Source organism: Dermacentor andersoni, chromosome 9 (assembly GCF_023375885.2).
Source record: "Dermacentor andersoni chromosome 9, qqDerAnde1_hic_scaffold, whole genome shotgun sequence".
In the NCBI taxonomy this organism is placed as follows: Eukaryota; Metazoa; Arthropoda; class Arachnida; order Ixodida; family Ixodidae; genus Dermacentor; species Dermacentor andersoni.
Window position 1 is genome coordinate 67,331,313 of NC_092822.1, and position 17,322 is coordinate 67,348,634.

General features: G+C 48.8%; 1 protein-coding gene across 3 annotated transcripts in view; it reads left to right on the forward strand.

Moving 5' to 3' along the window:
- Window positions 1–17,322, forward strand: part of LOC126528197 (uncharacterized) — a 113,963-nt gene that overhangs the window by 22,735 nt on the left and 73,906 nt on the right. The window contains exon 4 of one of the 3 annotated variants that reach the window (XR_011890011.1): window positions 4,947–5,144. The exons of the other annotated variants lie outside the window; for them this stretch is intronic. The gene's annotated coding sequence lies outside the window, so the exon portion shown is untranslated. Of the gene's footprint in view, window positions 1–4,946; window positions 5,145–17,322 lie in introns of those variants that run through there. 3 annotated transcript variants of the gene reach the window in all.

Consider the following 17,322-nt stretch of genomic DNA (forward strand, 5'->3'; position numbering starts at 1 on the left):
GTAATTTTTTCGCTGTAGGCGCTTGAAGCGGCACTGGCGACTTGCAGGCGCTCTTCGTCACCTGGCCCGGACGGGGTTACCTATGCAGCGCTCGCCAATCTTGGGCAGAAAGCACGACTCATGCTGCTAAACCATTACAACGAGTCTTGGCGCAACGGTTTGGTTCCAGGTGAATGGAAATGCAGCCGCTTCTTTCCACTTCTGAAACCTGGTAAATCACCGTTAAACTTGTCATCGTACCGCCCCATCACTCTGGCCAGCTGCATAGGGAAAATAATGGAAAGAATGATTTTGACGCGCCTGGAATGGTACCTGGAAAATTACAACGTGTACCCAGATGCTATGTCTGGCTTCCGGCGTGGGCACTCATCCATAGATAATGTCATTGATTTGGTTACGTTTGTTCAGCATCAAAAACGTCGGAAACGACTCACTGCTGCATTATTCCTAGACATAAAAGGGACCTATGATAATATAGCACATTATGCCATTATAGATGCTCTGGTTGAAGCCGGAATCGGTGGCCGCACTTTTCAGTGGCTGCGCAGTTATTTGACCGACAGGCATTTCTTCGTGATGACCGAGGATGGCGCCACGACTCAACACCAAACGTGCCGTGGAGTACCGCAAGGCGGAGTGTTGAGCCCGACGCTATTCAACCTAGTGCTCGTTGGCCTAGTCCGATGCTTGCCCAACACAGTTCAGGTATCAATATATGCCGACGATATCTGCATTTGGGTGTCTGCTGTAACACGACTGCAGGTACGAGCACGGCTACAAAAGGCAGCTAGGCTAATATCACCATACTTGCGAAAACAGAACTTAGAGCTGTCTTCAGAGAAATGCTGCCTTGTTACATTCACTCGGAAATAAATGAAGCGTTACACTGTAAAGGTCAATGGGCAAGCAGTAGCAAATGCACGAAAACACCGCTTTTTAGGGGTTGTTACGTTTCGCCTACAACGCGCGGTAATGCCGGCGCGGATGCAACGGACGCCGGGGCTTCGTTCAAAGCGGCGGACATTTTGGCCCGTGCGACGCCGCCGCAACGCTTCCCCGCCAAGCGTGTCCAGGCGTGTTTCAGTGCCACGTGTCTTCGTGTGTGCGTGTGTGTGTGTGTGCCCTCGCTTGTCAAAGCGCGGCAGCCGGGGAGCGGAGTTCCCCAAATGAGGAGCCAGGAGGTCTCTCGGCTCAACCGTGCGCGCCGTCGTGTGGGCGGGTTGGCGATGCGTCACTGCACTCGGTTCGCCATGTCTGTCGGCTCGACCGTGCGCGCCGTCGTGGGCTCATGCTCCGCCGTCGCGTGGGCTCTTCCCGTGACCTTCCCTTTTGGACCGCGACGCCGAGAGTATAAGAGCAGCTGCCCCCGGACGCCAGGAGAGAGGCTCCGATTTGTACTGTTGAGTTACGTGCTCTCCCGTCTCTCCACTTCGGTCGACCTGACCGGCCGCTCTTTTGCTATGTTAGAATAAACAAGTTGTTCTGTTACCAGTCTTCTCTTGCTTTGCCGGGACCTTCGGATGCTTCCAGTGCCCCAGGCCGCCAGGCCAACGCTACCCTTGGGGCTTGCGACCCATTGGCAATAACGGGCGTCAGCACCGAGACCCCAACAACTCGTGCCAGCGGGGCGATTACTACAGGGTGATTATTGACCGCGACCTATCACGGAGCCCGCATGTTTCATACCTGAAGAAGAGATTATTGACAATAATACATCTCCTCAAGTTTATCGGCGGAAAGTCATGGGGCACTTCGGTGCGGTCAATGCTGCAGTTTTATAACGCCTTGTTCCTCGGTTTCGCAAGATACAGCCTCCCTGTGCTTGGGAACACCTGCAAAACAAACCTGCGTGCACTCCAGGGATTAGAAGCTCAAGCCCTAAGGACGTGTCTCGGTCTTCCGAGGCGTGCGTCTACAGCGGCAACGATTGTCATAGCTCGAGATCATCCAATATCAACGTACTTGGCAACCGACGCTCTCAGGGCGCATATGCGGCACGTTGCCCTAATACCTTCTCATCATCTTGCCGCTCTACCCGCAGAAAGGCCACGCACAAGTTTCAGTCGTATAATTGATGCCAATCGTACCTCATTACCATCGAACTACATGCCTGCAGCAAGACCATCCTCACCTTTATGGTGCCTGCACAGACCTGACATAACGCCTCACCATCCCAGGAATCACGAAGAAAGCCAACATGCCGTCGTTTGCCCTTAAGCAGGATACATTAGAACTTTTACATGAGTTGCACAGTGGCCGCGTACACGTTTGCATCGATGGTTCAGTCACATCTGCAAGCGCAGCTGCCGCTGTGGTAATACCAAGAAGATCCGTCAAAATACAGCTAAAGAAGTGTCATGTATGATCAAAGACAGCTGCTGAAGTAGTAGCCCTGCGTGCTGCTCTTCATTTCATTAAGGAGGAACCGTCCCACGCATGGTCAGTCTTCTGTGATTCCAAGGCAGCCCTACAGAGTGTACTCTCAGCACTGCGCCATGGATCACATAAGGAGCTCGTCGCAGAGATCAGAGAAGTCCACCATCGACTAGTTGACGAAGGACACGATATATCAGTGGCTGCCTAGTCACTGTGGCATACATGGCAATGATCGAGCAGACGCAGTTGCCCGATCTGCCCATGACGGCGTCAACTGCGTTGCCATTCCTCTTTCGAGAGCAGACGCAGCAGAAAAACTTTCCGCACTTCCGCGTGACCTGACATTAGCCCAATGAAATTCATCCGATTTCACAAGTGCACGCCTCCATACCCTGGACCCTAATTTACAGCTCCATATTCCGCCCGAGATTCCACGACGTGACTGCACCCTTGTCCGTCTATGGCTTGGAGTAGCATTTTCAAATGCCTACTCTTTCCTTATCGGAATGGCCAACATCCCACTGTGTGACTTCTGCGGGTGCAACGAAACGATCGAGCATCTTCTTTGTCAGTGCTCTCGTTTTAACCCACAAAGAGCAGTCCTCTCAGCCACCTTAGACAAACTGGACAAGCGCCCAATGACAGAAAACAAGATCCTTGGAACCTGGCCTACGCGAACATCAGCGCGATCCGCTATGAAGGCGCTGCTGTGATACTTGAAAGACACGGGACTTTCTGACAAATTGTGACTGTTCACTGTGTGACGTAGGACTGTACGGTGACACTGCGTAAGACGCGTTTGCGGGGTGCGTGACAGTGCCCACAGAAATAGTTCGTGTGTACGTGCGTGTGTGTGCTTAGATTTTTTTTCCCTTTTTTATCCTTCTTTCTTTCTCACCTATTGCATCCCCTTGCCCCTCCCCCAGTACAGGGTAGCCAACCGGAGATAATCTCTGGTTAACCTCCCTGTCTTTCTTTTGCCTTCCTCTCTCTCTCTCTCTAAGAAACCTCCTCCGTATGGCTCAGGCAGTCATATACTCAAGTATATACTCAAGTGTGAGTATGTACTCATATACGCGCCTTGGTGTCGCATTCACCAACCGTTATAGACATATGATAGGTGCTAGTGATACTAGCCCAAACTGTGAATGCTGTGAGGTGCCAGAAACACTTGAACATACATTTTGCGTGTGTCCCGCGTACGCGCAAGAACGACAGCAACTTGTCTCTTCCATTGCAAAGATCCATAAGAGGCCGCTGTCAGACGAGTTTCTTTTAGGTCCTTGGCCTAATACAAGCAGCGCAGCACTGGTAAAAAGTGCCGCTATAGCTTTTCTCCAAGCCACTGGGCTGGACGCATGGCTTTAGACATGCTACAACTCTGTGAATTTGTATATATGCATCTCTTCCTTGTACCATCATCATTCATCAGCCATTTCTCTCCCTATCCCTTTTCCCCAATGAAGAGTAGCCGGCCAGAGCAAGTTATAGCTCAGGCCGACCTGTCTGCCTTTCTGTAAATAAATTTCTCTCTCTCTCTCTCTCTACTCAAGGAGCAAAACCCACCGGATTTTCCCTCTCGCAACCGCTCTTAGTCGCGCCTGCGCACAAACGACTGGCGATACCTCAAATCTGCCTCAAACGAATATTTCGTGCGCCCGCACGGCCGCGCCATAAGGAGCAGCCAGCGGAAAAGAGCGTTCCTTCCTTCCTTCCTTCCTTCCTTCCTTCCTTCCTTCCTTCCTTCCTTCCTTCCTTCCTTCCTTCCTTTTTTCCTTCCTTCCTTTCCATACTCCCTCGCCTTACGCCCGTGCCTCGCGTGTGAGAGAAGAGGGCGCCCTTCCGCCCGCCTTCCTCGCTTCCCTCGCGCGCTTCCGCTCGAACATACAGCACACGGCGCGCGGCGACGATCTTATCGCCCTCGGACTTTATACGAAACCTCACGGCGACGGCGATGGCAGAAATGCGCCTGGGGTATTCACATGATTGATATTACAATAAAATATTAGGAAGAGCTGGCCAACGAACAGCTTGCTTGCATTAGTGGCTTGCAATAAGCAGTTGTTTGCATCGACGTTCACCTCGTTACTGCCCTACTAATTACCGACACTAATGTCCGGGTAAGGGGATACTCGATACTAGCGAATATACGACGTACAATTGTCGAATTTAACAACAACACGTATTGGGTAGTGAATTCAAAATATCACACATGCAGTCGCATTCGTGCACATATACATTTTCTAGCGTTATTCGAACCTAATAATATTCAGTAATGTCATGGGTGAACAATTTCTTGTCCATATAGGGTTCGCGAGGAGGAAGGTAAATACTTAGATTGTAATTAAGCGACAATTGCTGTAAAATGTGACAAGGCCAACGTTTTTAACATTCCACGAGTAGCTGCCCTTTCGAAGAATCGACCTGAATGCTGTTCCTTCATTTTTGTGCGAACACAATGACATACGACAGTTCTGAAAGTCCATCACGTGTCTTCTTTCATAGTGGTCGCTGCTACACATCAACAACATTCGCTCTGCTAACATTTTGCTTTTTTTAACCCTTGTTAGAAGCCATGCGGACTGGACATGGACTGCCAGTATGGATTCGGCTGTACGAAGCAGGGATGCACACCGTTACCAATAATGGAAATGTAGCGCGCTGCGCTCTTCTTCGGTGTCAACACAGTATGAAACAAATGTAGTCACGGCCAGCGAAAGCAGGGAAAAAATGAGAGCCATCTGATACCAATAAAAGTTTCTTCCTTTCTTGGCGTACGAAATGAACTCACTTGTTTTCCTAAATAAACAAAACAAAAAAAAAAAAAAAACGTCAAGCTATAGCCAATAAGCTAAAGAAGTCACAACAGCCACTGTGGTTACCCTAACATGACATAACGCTTCGGGTTCGTTTCTCTCGTCTAATGGCAACGGAAGTAGCAGTGCCGGTGGGAGTTACAGGTTGGTTTAGCTTGCCATACTGTAATAAACCATTGGTAGCCGCCTTTGTTCTCTTACATCCCTCCACGCAATCACTCGAAACGTGAGGGGACATGCGCTGGAAAGGGAATAACTCACGTGAGGTGGTAGACGACAAGGGAGTACCTCCTTTTCGATAAGGGTCCCTTGCTGAAGAGAATGTTTAATCGTCTTTATGTCCCATAATTACCGTCTGCGTCGCATGCACGGTTTACGCAAGCCAGAAAACTTGTTGACACGTTGCTGTACTCTACCCAATAATGACTTTATTGCTAGCAAAAATAATTTTTTTTTTTAAATTCGAAGACACCTAAGCATTTGTTACGAGCTGTGAATACGAAAGCATTAATGTCCGCAGCATCTAAGCCCTGTGGGAGTGAGAGAGAGAGAGAGAGAGAGAGAGAGATACGGACCGCACGCTGGCCTCCGAGAGCGAGACGGCGGCACGAGTCACGCGACTGCCTCGATGACTACAACCCGTCTCGCTCCCGCGGTGTGGCGCCGCAGTATCTGCTCCGTCTAAAATCCCTTGATAATTTGAAAGTAGCGACACTCTTCGAACCCTGCCGCCACCGCGCGACCTCCTCGTCTCCTCCTCGCCCCTTGCGCGTTCCCCCGCGGCAACCAGTTTTGCCCCCGGTTTTCTGCACGACGATTGGTCTCCCTGGCATTGCCCTTGGAAGCGCGCGGATCTTGAGTTTTGCTTGTGTTCTTCTTTCTCGTTCGCGCCATTTTCCTCCTGAGCACGGCTGGCTCGGCGCTTTAGCTCGGCGTAGCGAACGTTGTACGCTGCGTTCCCTGCTCTATGTGCTAGCGCTATGCGGGGCTGTTGCGCATATAACTGCAGCAAGAAGCCTGAAGATGGTTATGCCGTTTTTACGATACCGCAAGGAAAGCGTGACGGCTTGCGCAGGAAGCAGTTGCTGCATAACATCGGCCGAAAGAACTTTGTTCCGTCAAAGAACAGCGTTGTTTGCGAGCTGAGGCGTCTTTCTTATAGGTCGTAGCGAAGCATCCCGTAATGCTGCATTTTTTTTTCATTCTTCCAGCCTGCTCACCAGCGTTTCTGCTGCGGTTGTCCTCGGTATGCTTAATATTCTGGGGCGGCATGTCGCTAACTGTTGTTATTCAGTCGGAAGTGCAGCATTATAGATTTTGCTTTGCGCCCTAAAAAAAATTTGTGGCAACTATACCCGTGGTATTGCAGGTGATGAGCGTTAGCTAGTCAACATTGAGTTTTTTTTTTTTCAAGTTTTAAGGCGAAAGCCTTTAGATCTCTATGTTTCAAGGTCGCGTTGTAAACTGGAAGTATCACGCGACTCAAGGAAGGCCAAAGGTGGCAAAAAGCATGTCCACCCCTGTATAAGAGAATGATTACCCAAGGAATCATTAGTGATTCACATAAGGTGGATTAGGGAGCATTAAGGTTGATTAGAGTGTATTAAAGAAAATTAAGGTGGATTAGAGTGCATTAAGAAGGATTAAGATGCATGAATAAAGATTAAGGTGGGTTGTCGGAGGATTAAGGCGGATTCTGTTGGATGAAGATGAAGGGTTGATGAAGGGGTATTAACACCGATTAGGGTGGATTAGGGTGCATGAACGGGTATTAGGGAGGATTAAGATGGATAAAGGAAGATTAAGGTCGATTAATGTGGATTAAGGTGAATCAGGGTTAATAAAGGTGGATTAAGACGGGTTAGTGTGGATTAGTCTAGATTAAGGTGGCTTAGGGACCACGGAGCTGGATTAGGCTTGCTAGAGGTGGATTAGGGTGTATTAAGGTAGATTGGTGCTATTAAGCAGGATTAAGTTGGATTAAGGTGCATGAATAGGAATTAAGGTGGATGAAGGAGGATTAAGGCGGATTATGATGGATTAGGTTTGATAAAGGATGTTTAAGACCGCATAGGGTAGGCTAAGGTGCATTAGGGGCGATGTAGGTTGATTAGGTTGTATTAAGGTGGGTTGGGAGTATTAAGCTGGATTAAGGTGGATGAAGGAGCATTAAGGTGGACTAAGGTGAATTAGGGTTGATAGAGTATTAAGACCGATTAGTCTACGATAATCCTTCTAATGCACATTAATCCACCGAATCCTAATTCATCGACCTTAATCCTCCTTCACTCACTTTAAGCCACCATAATCCGCGAAAGTCCTCCTTAATGCACCCTAATTCACCTTCATCAACCTTAATCTACTCTATCCTTCCTTAATGCACTTTAATCCTCCTTTATCAACCCTAATGCTTCCTCATTCACTTTAATCCACCCTAATCTATTATAATCGTCCTTAATTCACCTTAATCCATCCGAATCCACATTCACCTACATTAGTCCACCCTAATCCTCCTTAATCCGCACTAATCCTCCTTCATTCACTTTAATTCGCCCTAGCCCACCAGAATCCTCTTTAATGCACCTTAATCCTTCTTAATCCACCCTTATCCTTCCTCATGCGCTTTAATTCACCCTAATCCACTATAATCGTCCTTAATGCACCTCAACGCACCTTCATCCACCTTCATTCACCCTAATGCACCTTCATCGACTTTAATCCACCTTAATCCTCCTTAGTGCATCCAAATTCATCTTAATCCAATCCTTAATCAATCATTACTTTGCTAATCATTAATCATCTCTTATACACGGCTGCACATGCTTTGGTTCGCTTCCCGCCTTCCTTCGGCCACGTGATATTTTCTGTAGCTCACAACGGGACCTTGAAACAGAGGTCTAAGGCTTTCGCTTAATAAGCCACACACAAAGGGATGTGTCACAAGCAATACTAGATCAGACGCACGAAGTAAAGCATCTGATCATGTGGCAGAAAAATTCTCTGGAGTATAGAACTCGCCTCAAAGCTCCCTTTACATCGGTATACCCCGTTCATACGGCTTTAAGAAAAAACCAAGCTCCTCATAAACGTCGCCTCCAGCATTATCGATGATGTTATTAGCATTTCTCAAAATTTTCAACCCCAATGGGGCGCGCAACTGGCCCAAAATAACACGTCTTCATAGAATCCTTCGGCCCGTCCGCGGGAGCCCAGGAGGAAAAGCGCGCCGTGCGCAGCCGGCGGGCGAGTAGAATCGAGGAGGAAACCGCCGTGAGGAGGAGAGTGTCGCTACTTTCAAATTATGAAGGGGCTTTAGCTCCATCGAGGCGCCCTGGTGACGTGGCGTCGCGGCAATGTCCTCTCCCCTCACGCAACACCTGGCGCGCTATCGCGGCAGCAGGTGCTCCGATATGGCCGCACTGCTCGCGAAGTGGTGTCGCATCAAATTGGAATTTAGGGGCCGTTTCGTTGCTACAGACGCCGGCTGTTTCGCTCAATGGTTCACTTGACGCTTTCTGATCGAAATAAAATAAATAAATAAATGAATAAATGCAATGCTGCTCTTAAACACATGCAACCGGCAGCGCCTTACCTCTCGGCAGTAAGCTCGCCACTGTCGCGCCGCCACTTGACCTCCGAGAGCTGGTCTATCTATAGGGGGTGTCCAAAACCGGACCGGACTATGACGCGTTTCCGGCTCCCACAATCGAGTCCAGCGCACTCCACCAGCAAAATCATAGCGTCTACGATACGCATTTTAAATCCACAGAGCGCCATACTGTAGGCCCTGGATTTGCACACCACCTATTATCCCGGAGCACGGCCTACAGGGGCGCTGCGAAGGTCGCCTGCTTAACGTCAGGGGCAGGACACTCGCTTGTCGTCTGCTACAATCCGCATGGCCTATATGTATACACCCACCAGTATTTCCACTTGTTCAGTCTAGTTCTCTATGCTAGTACATTGAAGGCCATTTCAAGTAAATTTTTTGGCTGTTCTTGGGGGTAAAAACTTATAAAACGGTTCTGTTTATTCAAGGGACCGACAACTGCCCAGGAGCTGTTGTGATACGTTGATTGAAATGATATGACCATGATTTATATTGATAGAATCAAACAGACTTCTCGTGATTTAAGCAGGAATTATAATATTAAGTTCACAAAGATAGCCTCCAAAACCAGTAAAAACCAGGTGTTGACGTCTTTGTACTTCGGGTATAGTATATGAGATTACTGCACGCAAATCGGCTGTTATTAAGTACAGCATACTTATTGCTTAATATTGCAGTTCTTGTATTATTAAGGTTTTGCGTTTTCTTTCGTGCGTATTTCATATCATGTGTAAAACAAGTGCACGCTAACGAGCGACGCTTCCCTTTTGGCAACGGGTGGAACGGCAGAGCGGGCAGAGCTGTTCAATGCATCGCGGCACACGTGCCAACTGTGGCATGCGGGCGAGATAGCGACTTATACAGTACTCCGAGACCTGTGGTCTCTGTGAAATACAATATGCCGTCGACGAATTGTGCTGTGAATGGGTGGAAGCATTGCCAACAATAGAATTAGTGGAATATCCTACCACTTAGCTTGACTTATCTAAAAAAAAGAAATCCTGCCTAATGTAACCCGCAAAACCATAGCCTTCGAGATCGGTTTGCGTTACTTGCGTCACTGGGGCGTAGACTCCGCCACCACCTATTACTGTGAAAATAACTCAACGCTTCATAATACACGAATCGCAGGAGCGTCGGCTTGATAAACAAAATATTAATATCTGACGTCTAAAGCCGCATGTCTAGTCTGTTTCCCACTAGTGCCGGCGTACAAGCGCTATCACGCTCACCGATCACTGTTGCCAGCATGTTTTTTGAGCACGACTACATGCTCAATGCAGATCCGAAAATTCTGATAAAAGCTGTTCTACGGCGTTTCCCCCCACAGTACGATTACACACTCAGGCCACTCAGCTTTCCGTTGCACTATAGAGAGAGAGAGAAAGAAACGATTATTATATGAAACAGTGTCTCGACGAGGCCCGGTATCACCCTAAGGTGGGAAAGCTCCTTCATAGAGTTTCTCACTATATTACCTAGAGGGAAATCTGGTGTTGCTGCGCTAGGGTATGCATGGGAATGCCGGTAGATTGTGACTTCGGATTGGCATCGTTCTCGGAGAGCCAGGCAAGCACCGTTCCGCCTGTCATAATGACTCATTTTCTACTGAATTAAACTGCACGTAAAAAGCTGTTTTAGCTTTATTATTACACAAAAACATGTTTTGTTTAACTATGAGAACTTGTTATTGCATAGACAGTTGTATGATACGTAAAAACTATCAGCGGGCCGCTAAAGTTAGAGGACAGACGACAAGATTAGCGCTCGCTTTGAAAGTTTGTCATCTGTTCTTGCTTTTCTTCGCTTGGTCACGCATTGTAGGTGAGTAAAGATGTAATATGCGTGAATGGAAAAATTTTATGAAGATTTTACTTTAATAGCACGTTATTTGTTAGGCCACATCCACGTTTTAGACGAAACCTCTTACAGCACCAGCCAACACAAGCCTCGCAAACACATATACCGTCATTCCCATGAAGACACAGCGCCCCTTAAGAAACTCCCATAGACGGTGGCGCCAGATTTCCCTGTAGGTGTTATAGTGAGAAACTCTATGGGCTCCTTAGTCTAGGATCCCTCTGGCTTCGACTGCCCTCTTGGCCACATCTTGGCCACATCGGTGTAGCGGGCATTCGGGTCTTGCTTGAAGCTTCGTTTGATGGCGTTGGCTCTAGCTGTGTTCTACCCTTGTGGTATATGGGATGCATGTTGCCCGGGGCATATGCGCTGTAAATGCGCTCTCGAACGTCCGGTGGGATTTGCTCTTTCTTGTCCGTGTCTGCGACGTACGTCTCACTGTAGTCGAGGTGTCGGAGTACTGATCTATCTGTGGCCGCGAGCTTGAGTCATTCCAGTTGGCTGTTCTTGTGCGCTTCGGCGAGCTCTTGCCACGTGTTGTGGACGCCCATCTTAAGGAGACGGGAAGTGGAGGCCATGGCGGGGAGTCCTAGGGCGACTTTGATTGCTTTGCTTATCATGATGTTGAGCTTTTCTATTTCAGCGTTCTTCAAAGCCAGGTACGGCGTGCCGTATGTGATGTGGCTGGTGAGCAGTGCTTGTACTGTTCTTAGCGTGTCTTGCTCCTTGAGCCCGCTTCTTTGGCTTGAGATCCTCTTGACGAGGTGTGTGAGTTGCGAAAGGGTGCGCTGTAGCGTGGGTAGGCTGGCAGCTCCGGCTCCGTCCTTGTGGAAGTGGAGTGGTGTCGACTTTCGGGATTGTTGTCCCGTTGAGGGTGACGCTGGGGTCGGGCTCTTCGTAGTTGGGTGGCTGGCCTCTCGTTCTTGCTTTCAGGACGAGGTGCTCAGACTTCTCGGGGGCACAGCGGAGGCCGTAGTTTCGGAGATAACATTCTATGGTGTCTACGACTTCTTGTAAGCTACTTTGTTGCCTTCCAGCGTTCGTAGCTCTGGTCCAGAGCGTGATGTCATCAGCATACATCGCGTGACGCAGATCTCATATGGTCTCGAAGAGTGGGGGTAGCTTGATCATAGCTACGCTAAAGAGTAGCCGTGAGATGACCGACCCTTGCGGGGTGTCTCTGTTTGGAAGTAGGAAGCTTTTACTTAGGATGTCGCAGATCCCAACTGTTGCCGTGCGGTCCATCAGAAAGTTTCTGACGTATGCGTAGGTCCTAGTGCCGCAGCCGGTGCCTTCGAGGTTGTTGAGCATCGCGTCGTGGCTAACGTTATCAAAGGCTCCCTTGACGTCTACTGCCACTATGGAGTATTTGCTTCGATTGTTTAGGCCATCTAGGAGGCCTTCCTTTAGTTGTAAGAGTATGTCCTGCGTTGAGAGGTGCTGCCTGAAGCCGAACATGGTGTCTGGTAGGTAGCCATTGTCTTCCACGTACTGGGTAAAGCGGTCGTGCATCATATGTATTCGAAAAGCTTTCCCGCGCACGAGGTGAGGGAGATCGGGCGTACTACAAGCTTAGATGCTTGTTGGACTTGGGGATCATGGTGCTCTCCGAGTACTTCCGAGTCTTAGTTAGTGTTGATAGTGCTAGAAACACGATAAACCGGACACGGGGACCCCTCCCTGAGTTGTACGCAAGCGCATTACGTCTTCCGACGCGTATATATTAAAGACCACCTTGCATTCGTTCATTGTGAACAAGGCACCCGTATTGGGCGCCGAAACGTCAATCTGTGTTTTGAATTTTTTTCATTTGGCGAGTGTACCTTTATTCAGCCACGTAACTTCCTCAACAATTACTTTGAATTTAACGCTTTAGAACTTGCTATGTCCCGACTAACAGTTCTTGGCCGAATACCGAATTTTCGCATTATTTGACTCAAACGTCAGGCCTTGAGAACGAGGACTTGATCAGCACTGAAATCGAGATCCAGCCAGGGCCGTTTGCCGTTCGAATTGCTTAACAAAAGTAGTGAACCAGAAGAAAGAGGGTTAAACGAGTGGCCCGATTTATATTAATTATATCATGAGAAACCAACAAAGACACCAAGGACAACGTAGGGGAAAATACTTCTCTTTACTAATTGAATTAAAGACATAATAAATTAATGGCAACGAAAGTGGATGAAAAAACAACTCGCCGTAGGCGGGGAAACATCCCACGTCTTCGCATTACGCGTGCGAGGCTTAGCATCGTCTCAGAGCATCATACATTTCTGTCTCGCAACCGCTCTTACTAGCGCCTGCGCAGAAACGTCGGGCGCTGCTGAAAGTGCTAAGCCCCGCTGTACTTACTAGCAATTGTGAAAATGCGTCCGGGAGGGCTAGCGCAGGCGAACAGGCCCACCCGGGGGAGAAGAGCTCCCCACCACTGCTTACCCCAGAGCCTTACGCACGACCGAAGACGACGCACTTCCTCTCTTTCTCGCGCGAGATTGAGCCACAATCGCCGGCTCACCTTCGCATGCTTTCGATCGCGCATGCAGCCAGATTGACGATTTTATCGCCCTTGGACTTTTACGAAACATCACGGCGACGGCGACGGCAGAAATTTGCAATACATCCCTTAATGTCTATCATTTACTCTCGCCGTGCTCGCAAGCTCACATAAACTCCGAACTGGACAAGCGCAAGTTCGAAAAAGCAATCCAGAGCGAGGAACCCGCTCCCCGGCTCTGGGCCGTCCAGCAGGTCCACGACCCCGCCAGGAAACTCAACCTCCCGGTTCCATCGTGGGAGACGCCCACTCCATGAAAGCCCAAAGCTCGCGTGGCCTGCAGGATCTGGAATAAAGTTGATTTCCTTCCTTCCTTTGCGTACTTAGAAAACTCCTAGAGGAGTTTCTGCGTGACTTTTTCTCCATCTCTCTCATTGCTTCTTACCAAATTTTCATTTTTTCCTCATTCCTTTCCGCTTACGCCCCTCTGAATGCCGTCAATTTCTTTTTCTGTGTTTCTGAAAATCTTTCCCAAATTTAATGCAAATATAATTAAATCTATTTCTATTTCAGCTCGATTCTTTCCAATCACCCCCCTTGGCTATGTCCTACAGTTCTTGATGATCATCATCATCTTCATCATTACGAGCAGTAAACAGCAGCAAACAACCAACCCGCCCAAATGCGTACTATTCCGCAGATCATCATCATCTTTACCTACTTCACACGTGGCTGTCTCTGCTGTGCGGCTCTCCTCTTGGTCTTGACAATGAGGTGGCGTGCTTTCGAGGCTGTGACGTACTGCTGTCGCCGCTGCCTGGCACCGAAAAATACGTCGCAGAGCATAACTTTCCATTGTTTCTTGAGGCAACTGTTTCCGAAGGGTTTTTCGCTCTCCAACTTTTTCGGAATTCACAGAGCCTTTCGTTCGTAAAAGCTGCTTAGCCACTGGTCGGCCGCTTCCGTTAACCCCTGAAGTATTCAGTAAAAAAGTCACAGGCCTATGCACACCCGAAGCACAGTCACAGCGTAAGCTGGAGGAGCTGAAGCTGAAGAGCTGAAGATGGAGCTGAAGAGCTCCATTTTCCGCACTACGCACTACAGGGTCTTCGCGGCGAAGTCTCTGCGGGTCATTTTCACAAGAACGATCCGAACAGCGCCTCCCCTCCCCCCGGCGTCGACGGCGAGCTGCGGCTTGCGCTGCTCTTTCCACAGTGCTCTATTGAGCCCAATGTTGCCTGGTTGCAGCCGCCCCAGTAGCTCTACGGTTTGCTTCTTCTTGCGAGAAGGCGCCATAACGCCACCTGGTGCCACCTTGCGAGGAGGCGCCATAACGTTTACCGAAGAGTAAACGCAGGTATCCAGACTACGTGGCGCACATGTCGCAAGAAACGGAGGAGGAAAACAAGAAAACGGAAAGTGCGTGTCTTAGGTGGAAGACAACGGAAATTTAGATTATGGGGTTTTACGTGCCAAAACCACTTTCTGATTATGAGGCACGCCGTAGTGGAGGACTCCGAAAATTTGGACCACCTGGGGTTCTTTAACGTGCACCTAAATCTAAATACACGGGTGTTTTCGCATTTCGCCCCCATCGAAATGCGGCCGCCGTGGCCGGGATTCGATCCCGCGACCTCGTGCTCAGCAGCCTAACACCATAGCCACTGAGCAACCACGGCGGGTACAACGGAAATTTAAAAAAAGGAGAGAGAAAAAAAATGTACGGTCTCTTTTTTCTTTTTGTTTAAAACCAAGAACGCCGAAGCATGCATTTAGGAAACAAGAATTCATTCAAGACTAGCCACATCGCATGCCTTATTGCCATGCCCGACAGCAGTTCTCGCCATCATTTGCCTCAGATGTATGCGGAGTCTTATTCTGCAATGAGTAGAGATGAGATAACTTTGCACAATCTCTCTATGGTACTGGCAAACTTCTAAAACTCCTACACTTGAACACACAATCTTGTTGAGATAGGCCGTCACAGCACCTACCGGTGTCTTAACTTCTCACGTTTTACGCAGGGACATTATTTTCTTGAGAGTGGAACTAAAATAAACAAGGCCGTCCGGCAAGTAGGAATCAGCTCTAACTATAATGGGCCGTTAAAATGTACCGTATTTGTTATTTTTATTTAATACGTACTGCATGCCCGAAACGGGCTCAAGCCGGACAGGGAAAAAGTACATGTACGCGCGAGTAGCTGGTCGTTCGCCACTTGTCTCTCTTGATTTTGGACGATCCAGAAGAGCTTTTGTGTTGGCTCTTTCGGTAACAGAAACATTCTTCAACCATTTATCAAATGATTCTTGCACAGGGGCACGCAATATCAGGGGATCTTTTTCGGAGTGCGGAGACCAACGCACTGTGCGAGCGAAGGCGTTGGCACCTCAATGGCGGACGCGCTTAAAATCGGGCAGCACTTAGCTCGAACAATGAATGTCTCCACCCTGCACGGAGCGGCATGGGAAGAGGACATCGATGCATGCTATTCTTTCCGGACGCACTGCGCCATCTAGTTGTACTACCGAGAAGTCCGCCCGTGGCCTCCGAGACGAGAAGCATGACTCGGCGCTGCCTGCGCACGCTAAGAATCGTTCCCTCGCTTGCTCGCACACTCAATGGCAACATGCTTAGTGAACCAAGTTGGCAAGAGGTTCGTCGAAGAGCCGCCCACACCCAGTACCCACGTGGCGCAGCTTTCTAAAGCATCGGATGGATCCCCCTCAGGAACCCTTGTGACGCGGGTTCGATTCCGCTCATCAACGAATAAGTCGAAGGTATGTTTTTCGTCCTTGTAAATTGGCACATTCCCAGTGGCGCATACTTAATTACCCAAGTTGCCTCGGGGATAGGCACGCAGTGCGGCGCAGTAATGCACACATCGACATATACTCAGTGACCCAAGTTGGTATGATGGTTGGTATCGAACACTGTTACCTCAGTAGACCAGCCCAATGCGCTATCCGTTTGACCACGGACCATGACCTGTGTAAGTGGGAAAACAGACAGAGAGGCAGACATGCAGACAGACAGACAGACTGACCTCGGAAAGTGCGTCAAATACCCTAAGATTGCTAACGCGTTGAGCATTGCGTAATATTTTCTCATAGAACGAAAATAGCCTAAAATACGCATATCTCGCGCACTGCGAGATTGGATGGTATGAGAAGCACGTAGAGGTGTGCGAAACATTCAGCGGGCGGCTGGCTAGCCAGCATCATCGAAACTTAATTGAAACGTTATCAGATGGAACAACGTGTTTGTGGAGGACACGTGTACGACGTGAGCGTCTGTGTCGCGATAGCCGCAATTAAGGTGACGACAATACAGTCAAACGCCCTTAATACGAAGTGCCGGGGACCTCCAAAATTCTGAGCCATAGGGGTCACTTCTCTGTAAATCAGGCACGATACTGCTCCCGATAGAGCAGGATAAGCGCGTCAAGCAAAATAAAACCTTTATTTAACACGAAATAAAGTGATACGAAACGAGAGAGCAATGCAAGGTACGGCTTCAGAGCGTTTAACGCTACTATTGCCACTATTGTCGCTAAAACTTTCTTCGTTCGTCTTGAAGCTCTTTATCATAGTTGCCGTCGCCTAACTTGGCCTTCTTCCCGTCCTCGTTGACTTCAACAGAATCGTACGTTGTCAGTTCCGAGCGACTGACGTCGTCATCTAGCTCGACGTTTTCGTCAGCCATTGCAACACGCGGTCGAGGTGCTAGCTGAGGTGAGTGATTCCCGGAGCTGTGCAACAAGACTAAAATACTCGTTGTGATCGGCGTGGACGTCAAGCAGATTTCTAGTTCTAAGCTGCGTGGGACAGGGTGGCACTTTTAGGAGTATTCGTTGTAAAGTGTGAGGGGAGGAAGCGGGCGAAAAGGGTGGAAAACGTCTAATTGGGCAGATTTACAAAGTACGGTCGCATTGTACGAGGCTGAAAAACTCCGGCTCTCCGCTCTTGTCCGGAAAACGTCCAACGGCTCTCAGGGTTGCTTGACTTGGTTCCTGAATACCGCTATGTTTAGAGCTGAAGCTCACAAAAGCAACAAATCAACCGTTGGGGACGCCCTAATTCCTTCTTTGTACAGGCGAATCAACTGCAGTGGTCTACAAATGAAAGATAAGAATTCGGCCAGTGCACGAGGAATTCCTCGTTCTA